The sequence below is a fragment of the Moschus berezovskii genome, chromosome X (assembly GCF_049115385.1).
Source record: "Moschus berezovskii isolate FMDL1 chromosome X, NW_MosBer_1.0, whole genome shotgun sequence".
NCBI classification, from domain to species: Eukaryota; Metazoa; Chordata; class Mammalia; order Artiodactyla; family Moschidae; genus Moschus; species Moschus berezovskii.
In genome coordinates, this window is record NC_142488.1 from 104,473,520 (window position 1) to 104,490,492 (window position 16,973).

Genomic DNA, 16,973 nt, shown 5'->3' on the forward strand with positions numbered 1-16,973 from the left:
TATAATACCAAACATATGTTTATTTCTCAGTTCCAGAGTTGATAGAAGAAAAATATTTTTTCCTTCCATCTTACTGCTTTACACTGTACTATGGTGTTGATCTTGACCTTAAATTCAAACCAGGCTTTGAGAGGGATTAAAAAAAACAACCCAGATACACAGGAAAAACTTGTCTTCCAGATAGAAATGACTTAGATCTTACATACATTACATACATTCACATTCTGTTGACTTGAACTAGTATTATGGTTACAGCAGCTGAATAGGAGGATGAGAAATGTAAATTCTAACTGAGCATGTGGCTATTTGGCCAAGAAGAAGGGGAGAACAAATTTGGGGGCATAAGTTTCTTTCTCTGTAACTGAATTTTAACAACTGGCAATAATTCACTGCTTCAAAGTCTTAGTCATTTGCCCAACGTTTTGTTGCCTGTATATTATATTCTGAGAAGTAGAATCAAAGTGAGGAATTATCAGTTCAGTTCAGTTCAGTTCAGTCGCTCAGTCGTGTCCGAGTCTCTGCGACCCCATGAATCACAGCACGCCAGGCCTCCATGTCCATCACCAACTCCCGGAGTTCACTCAAACTCATGTCCACAGAGTCGGTGATGCCATCCAGCCATCTCATTCTCTGTCGGCCCCTTCTCCTCCCGCCCCCAACCTTTCCTAGCATCGGAGTCCTTTCCAGTGAGTGATAGGAAGACTGACCTCTTGGAAAAGAAAAGCAGTCTCCTCAGGAGAGAAGAGGAGAGAAAGCTACTTTCCCCTTTTTTCTAACTGTATCTTGGGTTTTCTCTTTATTGAAGACTCCAAAATGCAAGTCTGAGTCTCGCCTTTTGGCTTATCAGCACCATGTGCTGCACCTGTAGCTCCATTAGTATTCTTCCTCACCGTGGATTGTTAGTGAGCAAGGTGTCTGGCAACAGCTCTCTCTCTCACCGAATACCCAAGAACACCAATCATTGATCTTCTTTTTGCCTTAGATCTTGAAGTATAGTTTAAAGGAAATACATTTAAAGTAGCCTTTTCCTTTCTCTGTGTAAAAGGAGAAAATATGCTTGTATTATAATCAGGAATATTCTCTTTTGAAATTTCAGATACTACTTGTGTAGGTCAGTTTTCTCCTGGAGAAATGCTGGAAAGGCTCCAAGGGAGATTGACCTGAGGTCCACGTTTTGGTATGGAGGTCCTCTGTAGGGAGGTCCTCTGTGTGAAAAATGATTCCTTTGTGGATGGCCAAGCCTGGCATCAGGAAAGCTGGAGTCACCTTGAAATCCATACCCTCTTTGAGGGGTGAGTGTAGATGCTAAAGGAACAGTGGTAGATGACTTCTAATTGCCACTGCTTATTGTGGTAGGCTTACTGCTGTTAGAGGAGGGGTGCTGGTACCTCAAAGAGGTCCTGATTGCAAAGTCGAACCAGTAACTTGGAACTCTGTGGCTATTCCTTTTTCTCTCCAGATTGCATCTGTTCAGTATTCGATTGCTTTATCCATTGTATGGGCAGAAGCATCTGAGATCTGGGTGGAGGATCCCTGACAAAAAACATTGGCCCACTCTTTTGAGTCCCAGGGACGAAGTCATCATCGCTATCAGAAAAAGAAGGGTGAAATTGTTGCTGGTTCATTTTTAGCCTAGCCAAACAGGATGTCTGGCTCTAGGTGAGTGATCACACCATCGTGATTATCTGGGTCATGAAGATCTTTTTTGTACAGTTCTTCTGTGTATTCTTGCCACATCTTCTTAATATCTTCTGCTCCTGTTAGGTCCATACCATTTCTATCCTTTATTGAGCTCATCTTTACAGGAAATGTTCCCTTGGTATCTCTAATTTTCTTGACAAGATCTCTAGTCTTCGCCATTCTATTGTTTTTGTCTATTTCTTTTCACTGATCACTGAGGAAGGCTTTCTTATCTCTCCTTGCTCTTCTTTGGAACTCTGCATTCAAATGGGTATATCTTTTCTTTTCACTTCTCTTCTTTTCACAGCTATTTGTAAGGCCTCGTCAGATAGCCATTTTGCTTTTTGGCATTTCTTTCTCTTGGGGATGGTCTTGATCCCTGTCTCCCATACAATATCACAAACCTCCGTCCATAGTTCATCAGGCACTCTGTCTTTCAGATCTAGTCCCTTAAATCTATTTCTCACTTCCACTGTATAACCAGAAGGGATTTGATTTAGGTCATACCTGAATGGTCTAGTGGTTTCCCCACTTTCTTCAATTTAAGTCTGAATTTGGCAATAAGGAGTTCATGATCTGAGCCACAGTCAGCTCCTGGCCTTGTTTTTGCTGACTGTATACAGCTTTTCCATCTTTGGCTGCAAAGAATATAATCTGATTTCGGTGTTGGCCATCTGGTGATGTCCATGCGTAGAGTCTTCTTTCGTGTTGTTGGAAGAGGGTGTTTGCTATGACCAGTGTATTCTCTTGGCAAAACTCTTTTAGTCTTTGCCCGGCTTCATCCTGTACTCCAATGCTAAATTTGCCTGTTACTCCAGGTGTTTCTTGACTTCGTCCTTTTGCATTCCAGTCCCCTATAATGAAAGGACATCTTTTTTGGGTGTTAGTTCTAAAAAGTCTTGTAGGTCTTCATAGAACTTTTCAACTTCAGCTTCTTCAGCATTGCTGTTCAGGGCATAGACTTGGATTACTGTGATATTCAATAGCTTGCCTTGGAAACAAACAGAGATCATTCTGTCATTTCGGAGATTGCATCCAAGTACTGCATTTTGGAGTCTTTTGTTGACTATGATGGCTACACCATTTCTTCTAAGGGATTCCTGCCCACAGTAGTAGATATAATGGTCATCTGAGTTAAATTCACCCATACCAGTCCATTTTAGTTCACTGATTCCTAGAATGCCGACATTCACTCTTGCCATCACCTGTTTGACCACTCCAATTTGCCTTGATTCATGGACCTAACATTCCAGGTTCCTAAGCAATATTGCTCTTATAGCATCTCACCTTGCTTCTATCACTAGTCACATCCGCAACTGGGTGTGGTTTCTGCTTTGGCTCCATCCCTTCATTCTTTCTGGAGTTATTCCTCCACTGATCCTACCAACCTGGCAAGTTCATCTTCCAGTGTCCTATCTTTTTGCCTTTTCATACTGTTCATGGGGTTCTCAAGGCAAGAATACTGAAGTCATTTGCCATTCCTGTCTCCAGTGTACCACATTCTGCCAGACCTCTCCACCATGACCCGTTCATCTTGGGTGGCCCCATACAGCATGGCTTAGTTTCATTGAGTTAGACACCCTGTGTTCCGTGTGATCAGATTGCCTAGTTTTCTGTGACTGTGATGTCAGTCTGTCTGCCCTATAATGCCCTCTCTTAGCACCTACCATCTTACTTGTGTTGCTCTTACCTTGGATGTGGGGTATCGCTTCATGGCTCCTCCAGCAAAGCACAGCCACAGCTCCTTAATTAGATGTGGGGTATCTCCTCACAGCCGCTCATGACCTAGTACATGGGGTATCGCCTCTCGGCAAGTCCTGAGCCACACAGCTTGAAATTCCAGACGTTCAAGCTCTTAAAGGATACTCTCAAATTGAATAAACCAAGTGGAGCTATATGCTTAAAAGATGGGCCTGGGCATTCCACCTTCCCCTCATGCAACAGTGGTTCCTGGGCATGTGACCATGAGACCAGGAACAGCCACAGCACGTGTACTAATACTTTTTGCTTCTTCCCGTCCGATTTGCTGCACGCCTAAAGCAGTGGGCACAGGACTGGAAAGAAAGCCAATGCCAAAGAATGCTCACACTACTGCACAACTGCACTCATCTCCCTTGTGGCTCAGCTGGTAAAGAATCCGCCTGCAATGAGGGAGACCTGGGTTCGATCCCTGGGTTGGGAAGATCCCCTGGAGAAGGGAAAGGCTACCCACTTCAGTATTCTGGCCTGTATAGAAACTGTAAAGTCCATGGGGTCGCAAAGAGTCGGATATGACTGAGTGACTTTCACTTCACTTCACACGCTAGTAAAGTCATGCTCAAAATTCTCCAAGCCAGGCTTCAAAAATACATGAACCATGAACTTCCAGATGTTCAGGAGGGTTTTAGAAAAGGCAGAGGAACCAGAGATCAAATTGCCAATATCCTCTAGATCAATGAAAAAGCAAGAGAGTTCCAGAAAAAAAACATCTATTTCTGATTTATTAACTATGCCAAAGCTTTTGACTGTGTGGATCACAATAAACTGTGGAATATTCTGAAAGAGATGGGCATACCAGACCACCTGACCTGCCTCGTGAGAAACCTATATGCAGGTCAGGAAGCAACAGTTAGAACTGGACATGGAACAAAAGACTGGTTCCAAATACGAAAAGGAGTATGTCAAGGCTGTATATTGTCACCCTGCTTATTTAACTTATATGCAGAGTATATCATGAGAAATGGTGGGCTGGGGAAAGCACAAGCTGGAATCAAGATTGCCGGGAGAAATATCAATAACCTCAGATATGCAGATGACACCACCCTTATGGCAGAAAGTGAAGAAGAACTAAAGAGCATCTTGATGAAAGTGAAAGAGGAGAGTGAAAAAGTTGCCTTAAAGCTCAACATTCAGAAAACTAAGATCATGGCATCTGTTTCTTTCACTTCATGGCAAATAGATGGGGAAACAGTGGAACTAGTGGCTGACTTTATTTTGGGGGGCTCCAAAATCACTGCGGATGCTGATTGCAGCCATGAAATTAAAAGACGCTTACTCCATGAAAGGGAAGTTATGACCAACCTAGACATCATATTAAAAAGCAGAGACATTACTTTGCCAACAAAGGTCTGTCTAGTCAAGTTTATGGTTTTTCCAGTGGTCATGTATGGATGTGAGCGTTGGACTGTGAAGAAAGCTGAGCGCTGAAGAATTGATGTTTTTGAACTGTGGTGTTGAAGAAGATTCTTGAGAGTCCCTTGGACTGCAAGGAGATCCAACCAGTCCATTCTAAAGGAGATCAGTCCTGGATGTTCTTTGGAAGGACTGATGTTGAAGCTGAAACTACAATACTTTGGCCACCTGATGCGAAGAATTGACTCATTTGAAAAACCCTGTTGCTATGAAAGATTGAGGGCAGGAGGAGAAGGGGCCGACAGAAGATGAGTTGGTTGGATGGCATCACTGACTCAATTGACATGAATTTGGGTGGACTCCGGGAATTGGTGATGGTCAGGGAGGCCTGGTGTGCTGCGGTTCATGGGGTCGCGAAGAGTCGGACACAACTGAGTGATTGCACTGAACTGAACTGAAAAGCTGCTTGTTTTCTTCTCTTAATGTTTTCCTTTCTGCTGTAAAGTCACCAATAAAGTTCAGATTTTGCTGTTAGATATCATTAAGTTCTTGCTGTAGCGTATTCCTGTACATTTCATTTACTGTACAGCAGTCACATACTTCGGCATTTAATTGATCTTGCAGGTCATAGATAATGCCATTCAGGACTTTCTGTTGCTCCATCAACTCTTTAATTCTGGCTATGGAGCCTGTCTACCTCCCGTCTGACAATCGCTCTTTCATCAAACTGGTTACTTTCCCCTGTAGCCAGTGTATCTCTCTGTCATGGAGGTCTTTCAGTGTTAGTCAGGTTGTTTTAAAAGTGTCAGATGATACATCACAAAGGCTAAACTATATTTCATCTCTTTCGGAAGATCTCTGCCCTTTTCCCCTGTCTCCTCTACCCATGTTTCCCGCCTTCATCTTCATTCTTTGTCTGAGAAAGGGAAACAGTAGATACAGGATCCACCAAAAAAAAGGCGGAAGGTCCACTAACTAGAGCTGCACAGCGGGAAGAACCAGAGTTTCACCCATTCTACAGACCTGCGAAGCAGCCTCAGGGCACCAGGAGAGAAAAAGGATGGATCAAAGATGGTTTGGGGGCCTTTATCTCGAGAGAAGAGCTAAGATGAAAGAGAAGGATGATGGAAAATGGTGCATTTCAAGCCACCCTGTGAGGAGAGACTGCTGCTGCTGCTGCTGCTGCTAAGTCACTTCAGTCGTGTCCGACTCTGTGTGACCCCATAGATGGAAGCCCACCAGGCTCCCCCATCCCTGGAATTCTCCAGGCAAGAACACTGGAGTGGGTTGCCATTTCCTTCTCCAATGTGTGAAAGTGAAAAGTGAGAGTGAAGTCGCTCAGTCGTGTCCAACCCTTAGCGACCCCACGGACTGCAGCCTACCAGGCTCATCCATCCATGGGATTTTCTAGGCCAGAGTACTGGAGTGGCTTGCCATTGCCTTCTCAGGTGAGGAGAGACTAGAGAGACCTAAAAAGCAGTGACTTCTGAGATAGTCCCACTGAGCAGAAGGGTATTCCAAAGGGGAAGCGGAGGTGGGAGTGGGGTGGGGAGGGGGAAAAGAAACTTACCCCTTGCTGAATTTTTGAAACAAGTCTAATGTGACCCTATTTTAGCATCTTTATTCCTGACAGTATTCTATAATCATTGAAAAACACAAATTCTTATGGTCATGAGTAAATTGGAAATAAAGTTTAAAAACGTGCATGTTTTCCTCCCAAGCACCTCTCTGGTTTAGTCAACATTGCCTAGTCTTCCGTCCCTAGCTTCAGAGGCTCTTGGAGAGACTGGCAATTCTGTCACTGCTTACTTTGGCAATCCCTACTAGGCCTTCCTTGGTGGCTCAGTCAGTAAAGAGTCTGCCCACATTGCAGGAGAGCCAGGTTCAAACTCTGGGTCGGGAAGATCCCCTGGAGAGGGAAATGGCAACCTACTCCAGTATTCTTGCCTGGAGAATTACATGGATAGAAGAGCCTGGGAGTTAGAGTCCATGGGGTCACAAAGAATCAGACAAGACTGAATGATTAACACTTTCACATTCAATGAGTAGTCTAGAATACAGTGCTCTTCCATTTCATTCTAAGATATATTTTTATCATTCTATAGGCATTAGGAGCTACTGAAAGATTTTACACAAAGTAGTGTTATGAAGGACCACTAAGAACACTTTTCCATAATCAAAGGATAAGATTATCTACTCCTTAACCAAGGAAGTAGTCTACATTTATGGTTTATCCTAAACTGTACACACAAGTGCTCAGACGCTTTGCGACCCCAGGAATCCAAGCACGTCAGGCCGCCCTGTCCATCACCAACTCCAGGAGTTTATGCGAACTCATGTCAATAGAGTCAGTGATGCCATCCAGCCATCTCATGCTCTGTCATCCACTTCTTCTGCCCCCAATCCCTCCCAGCATCAGAGTCTATTCCAGTGAGTCAACTCTTCCCATGAGGTGGCCAGAGTATTGGAGTTTCAGCTTCAGCATCAGTCCTTCTAATGAACACCCAGGACTGATCTCCTTTAGAATGGACTGGTTGGATCTCCTTGCAGTCCAAGGGACTCTCAAGAGTCTTCTCCAACACCACACTTCAAAAGCATCAATTCTTCAGCGATCAGCTTTCTTCACAGTCCAACTCTCACATCCGTACATGACCCCTGGAAAGACCACAGCCTTGACTAGATGGACCTTTGTTGGCAAAGTAATGTCTCTGCTTTTTAATATACTATCTAGATTGGTCATAACTTTCCTTCCAAGGAGCAAGCGTCTTTTAATTTCATGGCTGTAATCAGTGTGTGCAGTGATTTTGGAGCTCCAGAAAATAAAGTCTGACACTATTTCCACTGTTTCTCCATCTATTTACCATGAAGTGATGGGACCAGATGCCATGATCTTCGTTTTCTGAATGTTGAGTTTCAAGCCAAACTTTTCACTCTCCTCTTCCAATTTCATCAAGAGACATTTTAGTTCCTCTTCACTTTCTGCCATAAGGGTGGTGTCATCTGCATATCTGAGGTTATTGATATTTCTCCCAGCAATCTTGATTCCAGCTTGTGCTTCTTCCAGCCCAGCGTTCCTCATGATGTACTCTGCATATAAGTTAAATAAGCAAGGTGACAATATACAGCCTTGACGTACTCCTTTTCCTATTTTGAACCAGTCTGTTGTTCCATGTCCAGTTCTAAATGTTGCTTCTTGACCTGCATAAAGGTTTCTCACGAGGCAGGTCAGGTGGTCTGGTATGCCCATCTCTTTCAGACTTTTCCACAGTTTGTTGTGATCCACACAGTCAAAGGCTTTGGCATAGTCAATGAAGCAGAAATTGATGTTTTTCTGGAACTCTCTTGCTTTTTCCATGATCCAGTGGATATTGGCAATTTGATTTCTAGTTTCTCTGCCTTTTCTAAAACCAGTTTGAACATCTGGAAGTTCACGGTTCACGTATTGCTGAAGCCTGACTTGGAGAATTTTGAGCATGACTTTACTAGCATGTGGGAAGAGTGCACTTGTGCAGTACTTTAAGCATTCTTTGGCATTTCCTTTCTTTAGGATTGGAATGAAAACTGACCTTTTCCAGTCCTGTGGCCACTGCTGAGTTTTCCAAATTTGCTGGCATATTGAGTGCAGCACTTTCACAGCATAATCTTTCAGGATTTGAAATAGCTCAATTGGAATTCTATCACCTCCACTAGCTTTGTTCGTAGTGATGCTTTATGAGGTCCATTCGACTTCGCATTCCAAAATGTCTGGCTCTAGGTGAGTGATCACACCATCATGATTATCTTAGTCCTGAAGATCTTTTTTTTTACAGTTCTTCTGTGTATTCTTGCCACCTCTTCTTAATATCTTCAGCTAGATCCATACCATTTCTGTCCTTTATCGAGCCCATCTTTGCATGAAATGTTCCCTTGGTATCTCTAATTTTCTTGAAAAGATCTCTTGTTTTTCCTATTCTGTTGTTTTCCTCTATTTCTTTGCATTGATCGCTGAGGAAGGCTTTCTTATCTCTCCTTGCTATTCTTTGGAACTCTGCATTCAGATGCTTATATCTTTCCTTTTCTCCTTTGCTTTTCACTTCTCTTCATTTCACAGCTATTTGTAAGGCATCCCCAGACAGCCATTTTGCTTTTTGCATTTCTTTTCCATGGTGAGGGTGTTGGTCCCTGTCTCCTGTGCTATGTCACGAACCTCCGTCCAGAGATCATCAGGCACTCTGTCTATCAGATCTAGTCCCTTAAATCTATTTCTCACTTCCACTGTTTAATCATAAGGGATTTGATTTAGGTGATATCTGAATGGTCTAGTGGTTTTCCCTACTTTCTTCAATTTAAGTCTGAATTTGGCAATAAGGAATTCATGATCTGAGCCACAGTCAGCTCCTGGCCTTGTTTTTGCTAACTGTATAGAACTTCTCCATCTTTGGCTGCATAGAATATAGTCAATCTGATTTCGTTGTTGACCATCTGGTCATGTCCATATGTAGAGTCTTCTCTTGTGTTGTTGAAAGAGGGTGTTTGCTATGACCAGTGTGTTCTCTTGGCAAAACACTGTTAGCCTTTGCCCTGCTTCATTCTGTGCTCCAAGTCCAAATTTGCCTGTTACTCCAGGTGTTTCTTGACTTCGTCCTTTTGCATTCCTGTCCCCTATAATGAAAGGACATCTTTTTTGGGTGTTAGTTCTAAAAGGTTTTGTAGGTCTTCACAGAACCGTTCAACTTTGGCTTCTTCCACGTCACTGGTTGGGGCATAGGCTTGGATTACTCTAACATTGATTGGTTTGCCTTGGAAACGAACAGAAATCATTCTGTCGTTTTTGAGACTGCATCCAAGTACTGCATTTCGGACTCTTTTGTTGACCATGATGGCTACTCCATTTCTTCTAAGGGATTCTTGCCCACAGTAGTAGATATAATGGTCATCTGAGTTAAATTCACCCATTCCAGTCCATTTTAGTTCACTGATTCCTAGAATGTCTACATTCACTCTTGCCATCTCCTCTTTGACCACTTCCAATTTGCCTTGATTCATGGACCTAACATTCCAGGTTCCTATGCAATATTGCTCTTTACAGCATTGGACCTCGCTTCTATCACCAGTCACATCCAAAACTGGGTATTGGTTTTGCTTTGGCCCCATCCCTTCATTCTTTCTGGATTTATTTCTCCACTGATCTCCAGTAGCATATTGGGCACCTACCAACCTGGGGAATTCCTCATTCAGTATCCTATCATTTTGCCTTTTCATACTGTTCATGGGTTTCTCAAGGCAAGTATACTGAAGTGGTTTGCCATTCCCTTCTCCAGTGGACCACATTCTGTCAGACCTCTCCACCTTGACCCACCCGTCTTGGGTGGCCCCACACGGCATGGCTTAGTTTCACTGAGTTAGACAGGGCTGTTGTCCGTGTGATCAGATCGCCTAGTTTTCTGTGATTATGATTTCTGTGTGTCTGCCCTCTGAATGCCTCTCACAATACCTACCATCTTACTTGGGTTTCTCTTACCTTGGTCATGGGGTATCTCTTCACGGCTGTTCCAGCAAAGCGCAGGTGTTGCTGCTTACCTTGGACGAGTGGTATCTCCTCATGGAAGCCCCTCCTGACCATAAACGTGGAGTAGCTCCTCTCAGCCCTCCTGAGCCCACGCAGCCGCTGCCACTTTGATGTGGGGTTGCTCCTCTCAGCTGCACAGAAGCGACTTGCACGATGGACTGCACAGAAGCGACGCCGGCTGTGTGACAGATGGAGGAACTATATCTATTAATTAGAAAGAAAGAGTGGAACCCACTAAATATATCCCATTCTCTCACCTCTATCTCAGAGAAGATGACTCTGTACATTCCTGTCTATAGAACAGATGAAACTCAATCTGTTACATAAATTAAGAATAGAGAATAGGCCAGATTAGTCTTATTTTCTAGTTTTTGCTCAATTTCAAAAATCAGTAAATGGACTATTTTTTGTTTATATCCGTGTGTTATAAGTATACCAGGGGATCTTCCCAATCCAGGTCTCCTGCATTGCAGGTGGATTCTTTACAGCCTGAGCCACCAGGGAAGCCCAGATGCATAGTAATATTTAGTATTATTGGACAGTTTTATTTCAATTTTCTTTTACTTCCATGTTACTTGTGACATTCTTATTTTCCTTTCCAGAATCGAAGAGAGTAGAAAAAAAGAACAGATAATTGTTTTGTAGGGGAAGTTACTAGTTTTTATTCTCAATTAATGAGCTGATCATAAAAAGCCTCATTGCCAAAGAATTGGTGCTTTCAAACTATGGTGCCGGAGAAGACTCTTCAGAGTCCCTTGGACGACAAGTCCCTTGCTTTTGAATTTATTTTCCAAACCTACTCTTTCTCCAGATTTTCCCAACCAAGTTGTAGGTGGTCTATTTTATGTTGTATGCATGTGTGCTAAGTCACTTAGGTCATGTCCAACTCTTTGTGACCCTGTGGACTGTAGCCCACCAGGCTCCTCTGTCCATGGAATTCTCCAGACAAGGGTACTGTATCAGGTTACCATTCCTTTCTCCAGGGGATCTTCCTGACCCAGCGATCAAACCTGGGTCTCTAGCATTGCAGGTGGATTCTTTAGTGTCTGAGCCACCTGGAAAGCCCTGTATGCTGTATCTGTGTGTGCTAAGTCACTTCAGTTGTGTCCAACTCTATGTGACCCTATGGACTGTAGCCTGCCAAGCTCCTCTGTCCGTGTAATTCTCTAGGCAAGAATATTGGAGTTGGCTGCTATGCCCTCCTCCAGGATATCTTCCCATCACAGGGATTGAACCCACTTCTCTTATGTCTCCTGCATTGCCAGGCAGGTTCGTTACCACTAGCACCACCTGGTAAGCCCTGTATGTTGCATACTCCATCATGTTTTAGTGCAGTACCTGTCAGTTCTTCTGCCCTGAGTGAGTTTTCAGTTAGGCACAAAAGAGATGGTACCTTATGTCAGTCTTTCAGTTCAGTTCAGTTCAGTTGCTCAGTCATGTCCGACTCTTTGTGACCCCATGAATCGCAGCACGCCAGGCCCCTCTGTCCATCACCAACTCCCGGAGTTTACCCAAACTCATGTCCATCAAGTCAGTGATACCATCCAACCATCTCATCCTCTGTCATCCCATTCTCCTCTTGCTCCCAATCCTTCCCAGCATCAGGGTCTTTTCCAATGAGTCAACTCTTCGCATGAGGTGGCCAAAGTATTGGAGTTTCAGCTTTAGCATCAGTCCTTCCAATGAACATCCAGGACTGATCTCCTTTAGAATGGACTGGTTGGATCTCCTTGCAGTCCAAGGGTCCATGAGTCTTCTCCAACACCAAAGTTCAAAAGCATCAATTCTTCTGCTCTGGCAAATTAGAACAGATAAACCATATACTTTGTAAATGAGGTCAGCTCTGCTCCTTCCAGGACCAAGTAAAAGGATGTGAAACTGCTACACCAGGGAAAGGTGGGATTGGGGCAAGTAAAAAATGTCTCAAAGTTTTCCTACCTTTTTTAAGTGGTTTGTCTTGAGTTAGCATTCACTTTTTTGTAGTTAACCTTTGACCATTTTCCAGAATTCTAACATACATTTCTGAGAGTTCCTGCCTGTTTTTCAGTGTTTCTGTGGAGGCATGCTGCTGCTGCTGCTGCTAAGTCGCTTCAGTCGTGTCCAACTCTGTGTGACCCCATAGACGGCACCCACCAGGCTCTTCCAATTTCCCTGGGATTCTCCAGGCAAGAACACTGGAGTGGGTTGCCATTTCCTTCTCCAATCTGTGAAAGTGAAAAGTGAAAGTGAAGTCACTCAGTCGTGTGCAACTCTTTGCAACCCCATGGACTGCAGCCTACCAGGCTCCTCTATCCATGGGATTTTCCAGGCAAGAGTACTGGAGTGGGGTGCCATTGCCTTCTCCGATAATGATCTGTTATGTTTTAGCAACTGAAATTTTAATCATCTGCTTATATTTGTTCAGTGAATCAATTTTTCCTTCCATTTAAACAGGAGTAACATTTTATCAAATCATAGAATTGAGCTGGAAGAACAAGCACATCTATCTACTTCTATCTCCATTGCTATCACACTAGTAGTCCTATAACCTTTCATGTGAAATATTGTAACAGTCTCCCTTGGGTTCTCTTCAGCTTCCACTCTTGCCCCCTACAATCTATTGTATACCAAAGAGCAACAGTCCTTGTCTTCAAATGTAACTTAATTTCCTTTTGAAAGCCATCCAGTGTCTTCACACGTTTGTTGTTCAGTTGCTAAATCTTGTCCGATTCCTTTTAAGCCCATGAACTGCAGCACACCAGGCTTCTCTGTCCATCACTATCTCCCTGAGTTTGCTCAAATTCATATCCATTGAGTCAGTGATGCCATCCAACCATCTCATCTCTGTCGCCCCCTTCTCCTCCTGCCTTCAATCTGACCCAGCAACAGGGTCTTATCTAATGAGACTGCTCCTCTCATCAGGTGGTCAAAGTATTGGAGCTTCAGCATCAGTCCTTCCAATGAATATTCAGAGTTGAATTCTGCGGAGGCATAGATGTTTTGAAGTTGCTACTCTACCAAATTGCTGGCCTCATTCCCAAATGATCCTTTGCATCTGCTGTTCTAATTGATTTGCTAATAATTTGTGAAAGATTTTGATTCTATATTCATAAGCAATAATTGATTTGTAGTTTTCTCTTATTGTGATGTATTTGTCTTATTTTTGTGTCATGATAATGCTGACTTCATAGAATGATTTGAAATTGTTCCCCTTCTTCTGTTATGTGCAAGAGTTAGTGAAGGACTGATTGGTATAATTCACCAAGAAAGCCCTCTGGTCATAGGATTTTTCTGTAGATTTATTATTATTTATTCAATTTGTTTATGTTATAGTTCCATTCAGATTTTCTATTTCTTCTTGAGTTAGTTTCGATAGTCTGTCAGTATCAGAATTTGTCTATTTTGTCTATATTATCTATTTTGTTTACAATTATTCTTAATATTCCTTTAATCCATTTTATTTTTCTAAAGTCAGTAGTAATATCTCCTCTTTCATTCTTGATTTTAGTAATTTGAGTCTTCTCTCTGTTTCACTTGGTCTGTACAGCTAGATGTTTGTAAATTTTGTTTTTTTTCCCAAAGGAAAATAACTGTTTTTGTTAAGTTTATTTGCACTCTTGTCATTACCATTCATTTCTTCATCTTGCTTTGGATTTAGTTTTCTCTTCTTCCTTTATCTGATATATTTAAGGTAAAAGGTCATATAATAACTCTATATGATACTGTAATCCCACTTCTGGGCATATATCCAGAAAAGACATAATTAAAAAGATATGTGCACCGCAATGTTCATAGCTCCACTATTTATAATAGCCATGACATGGAAGCAACTTAAATATCCATTGGTAGATGAATGGATAAAGATGATGTGGTGTATGTTTGTGTGTGTGTAGTACATAGAGTATTACTCAGCCATAAAAAAGAATAAAATATTGTCATTTGCAACAACCTGGATGGACCTAGAGATTATCATATTAAGTGAAGTAAGTCAGAGAAAAACAAATGATATGATTTCACTTATTTGTGAAATCTTGAAAAATGATACAAAAACTAATTTACAAAATGGAAACTAATTTACAAAGTGAAAACATACTCACTGACATACAAAGCAAACTTATGGTTACCAAAGGGGATATGGATGGGTAAAGATAAATTAGGAGTTTGGGATAACATATATATACACTGTTATATATAAAATAGGCAAATAATAAGGACTTACTCTACAGCACAGAAAACTATAGTCAATAGCTTGTAATAGCCTATAATAGAAAGAAATCTGGAAAAGAATGTATTGCCTGTTGAGCAGTTAATGATTATATGAAGATTTCTTTATCTTCCTCAAACTAATCTAATATTTTCAGATGAACTCTGTGTGTCTGTTAGAGCATGTCTCAAACACTTAGCCAGGCTGTTTACAACTCCATCTTAGCTTTCAGTTTCAGTTTGCTCAAAGTCTCAAAGTTAATAGGAGGTGAGAGCTTAGGGCCTTCTCAGATGTTTCCTGAGCAAGTACACAGTCCTAGTATGTGGACAATTCTACACATGCATGTGGCCTTCTGAATAAAAGAGAATGGTAAAGAAGGAAGAATGAAAGTTGAGTGAAAGCATTCTGGTCTGCAATGTGGTTGTAAGAGACTTCTGCAATGTCATTGGAGAGTCCTTGAACCAAAGTCCCCAGAGTAGTCCTGCATATCTCAGATATGGACCTGTCTTAGTATCTCTGTTGTGCTCAGTTATTTACTGTCTGAGAGCAACCAGCAAAAAGAATATCCTCTGAACATAACAAGCACAGTGATGGATTTCAAAGTGCTATACCTGAGACACAGGTCAATTGAACTCCCTACCATCAGAGAAGTAAGAAGCAATTTTCATGCCATTATGATGGCAACATAAATTTCTTGATATATTTGTATGTCAATTTGGCAATAATTTTCAAATTTGTAATGTTTGTTATCTTTCACATAGCAATTCTATATTTAGGAATTTCTCCTGTAGAAATATTCACGTAAATATGTAACAATATATGCAAGGTAATATTTATTGTGTCATCATTTTCATTGTTAGAAATTAGAATCAGTTTAAAAGTTCATTATTAGGGGTCTGGAAATCTATATACCAATAAATATGATATTAAATATGACTTTTTTTTTGAAATACCTGTTTTAGCATAAAAAGGAATCCCAGTGAGGAAAACCCAGTCAAAAGGGAATAAAATTACATATCTTCCTGAATATAAACTGAATTTTTAGGTCCAACGTTTTCTCTCATAATTGTGAACAACTACTTGAGTACAATATATCAGTATAAAGTAACCTCAGTTAATAGTAGTTTTAGTTGTTTATAGAAATTACCAGTCATAATCAGGGAGGGAGGGAGAATCAGAGGGACACAAAAAATTAATACTAAATTTTGAATGATTGTCAATGAAGCAGGGAGATGCCCTCACAACTGCAGATTTTACATGCCATTTTAAAGAAGCCCTTTAAAGACTACTTTGAAAGAAATATGTGCGATTATATTATAGAAATAAAGTATATATTTATGACTTAGAGTATATTTCTAGTGTCACTATTACATGTAGATTCAAAAAGTAGTTTTTTTCTAAAACATTTTAGATGGGAGTGAATATGTTGTGCTCTGGAAAACTGTGTTGGGTCACTCAAGAAGAAACTTCAGTGATGATTACAACTGATGTGTTAGTCTAACGTGTATCTCACTGGGCTAAAATCAGGACATCAACAGAGCTGCATTTCTTTTTGAAGACTCTAGGGAATGATTCATTTCTTTGGTTTTACAAGCCTGTAGAAGCCACCCACATTCCTTGACTGCTGGGCCTGCTCCTCCACCTCCAAAGCCAGCAGCAGCAAGCTTAACCCTTTTCACAGTGCCATCTCTGTTGTTCTCTGTAGTTCAAATTATTACCTACTATTAAGGATTCATGAGATTAGACCTCCCTAGATAATACAGAATAATCTTCTATCTCAAGGTCCTTATCCTTAATCACACCTGTAAAGTCATTTTTGTCATGCATAGTAATGTATTAACAGGTTCTGGGGATTAGGATATTGATATCTTGGTGGCTGGGTATTATTCCACTTTCCACATGGTTACTTACAGAACATAATTAACATCAGTTATCATGAGTGTCATTTTCTGACTCATGTCAACAGAACAATAAATATCAAATCTATGCTATATGTTTATTGTATAAACCACTGGATCAGGTGCTATGAAATAAAATATAAAGACATATGAAAGAGGCGAGTACCTACTATGCTGTTGTAGCTTCTCATGATATTGTAGGAGCGAACACAATGCCTCTACCTTCATGAAGCTGATTTTCAAGTCGAGAAAACAATAAGAAAATAGACTAATAGATATACTGTAGTAATAAACAGTGTTAAGTGCTATGGAGGGTAACTGAACAGAGAAGAGCAAAATGACTATTTTTTTTAAAAAAAGATAGCCTTCTCTGAGACCTGAATGAATGAATATAACAGATGTTCTCTTGACTAGGGTAATCCTGAATGCTTCTTATAACAAAATAGAATATACGTCATTAGAGGATAAGTACAATTAATAAATGGAAATAACAATATTCCTCCTTGTGTCCTATGGGATATCTTTATCAGAATCCACTAAGGTAGCTGCTAAA

At 41.2% G+C, this 16,973-nt stretch overlaps 1 pseudogene; it reads right to left on the bottom strand.

The window, feature by feature from the left end:
- Positions 1–755: 755 nt before the first annotated feature.
- On the bottom strand, positions 756–5,694 carry LOC148773420 (uncharacterized; annotated as a pseudogene).
- Between the last annotated feature and the right edge of the window lie 11,279 nt (positions 5,695–16,973).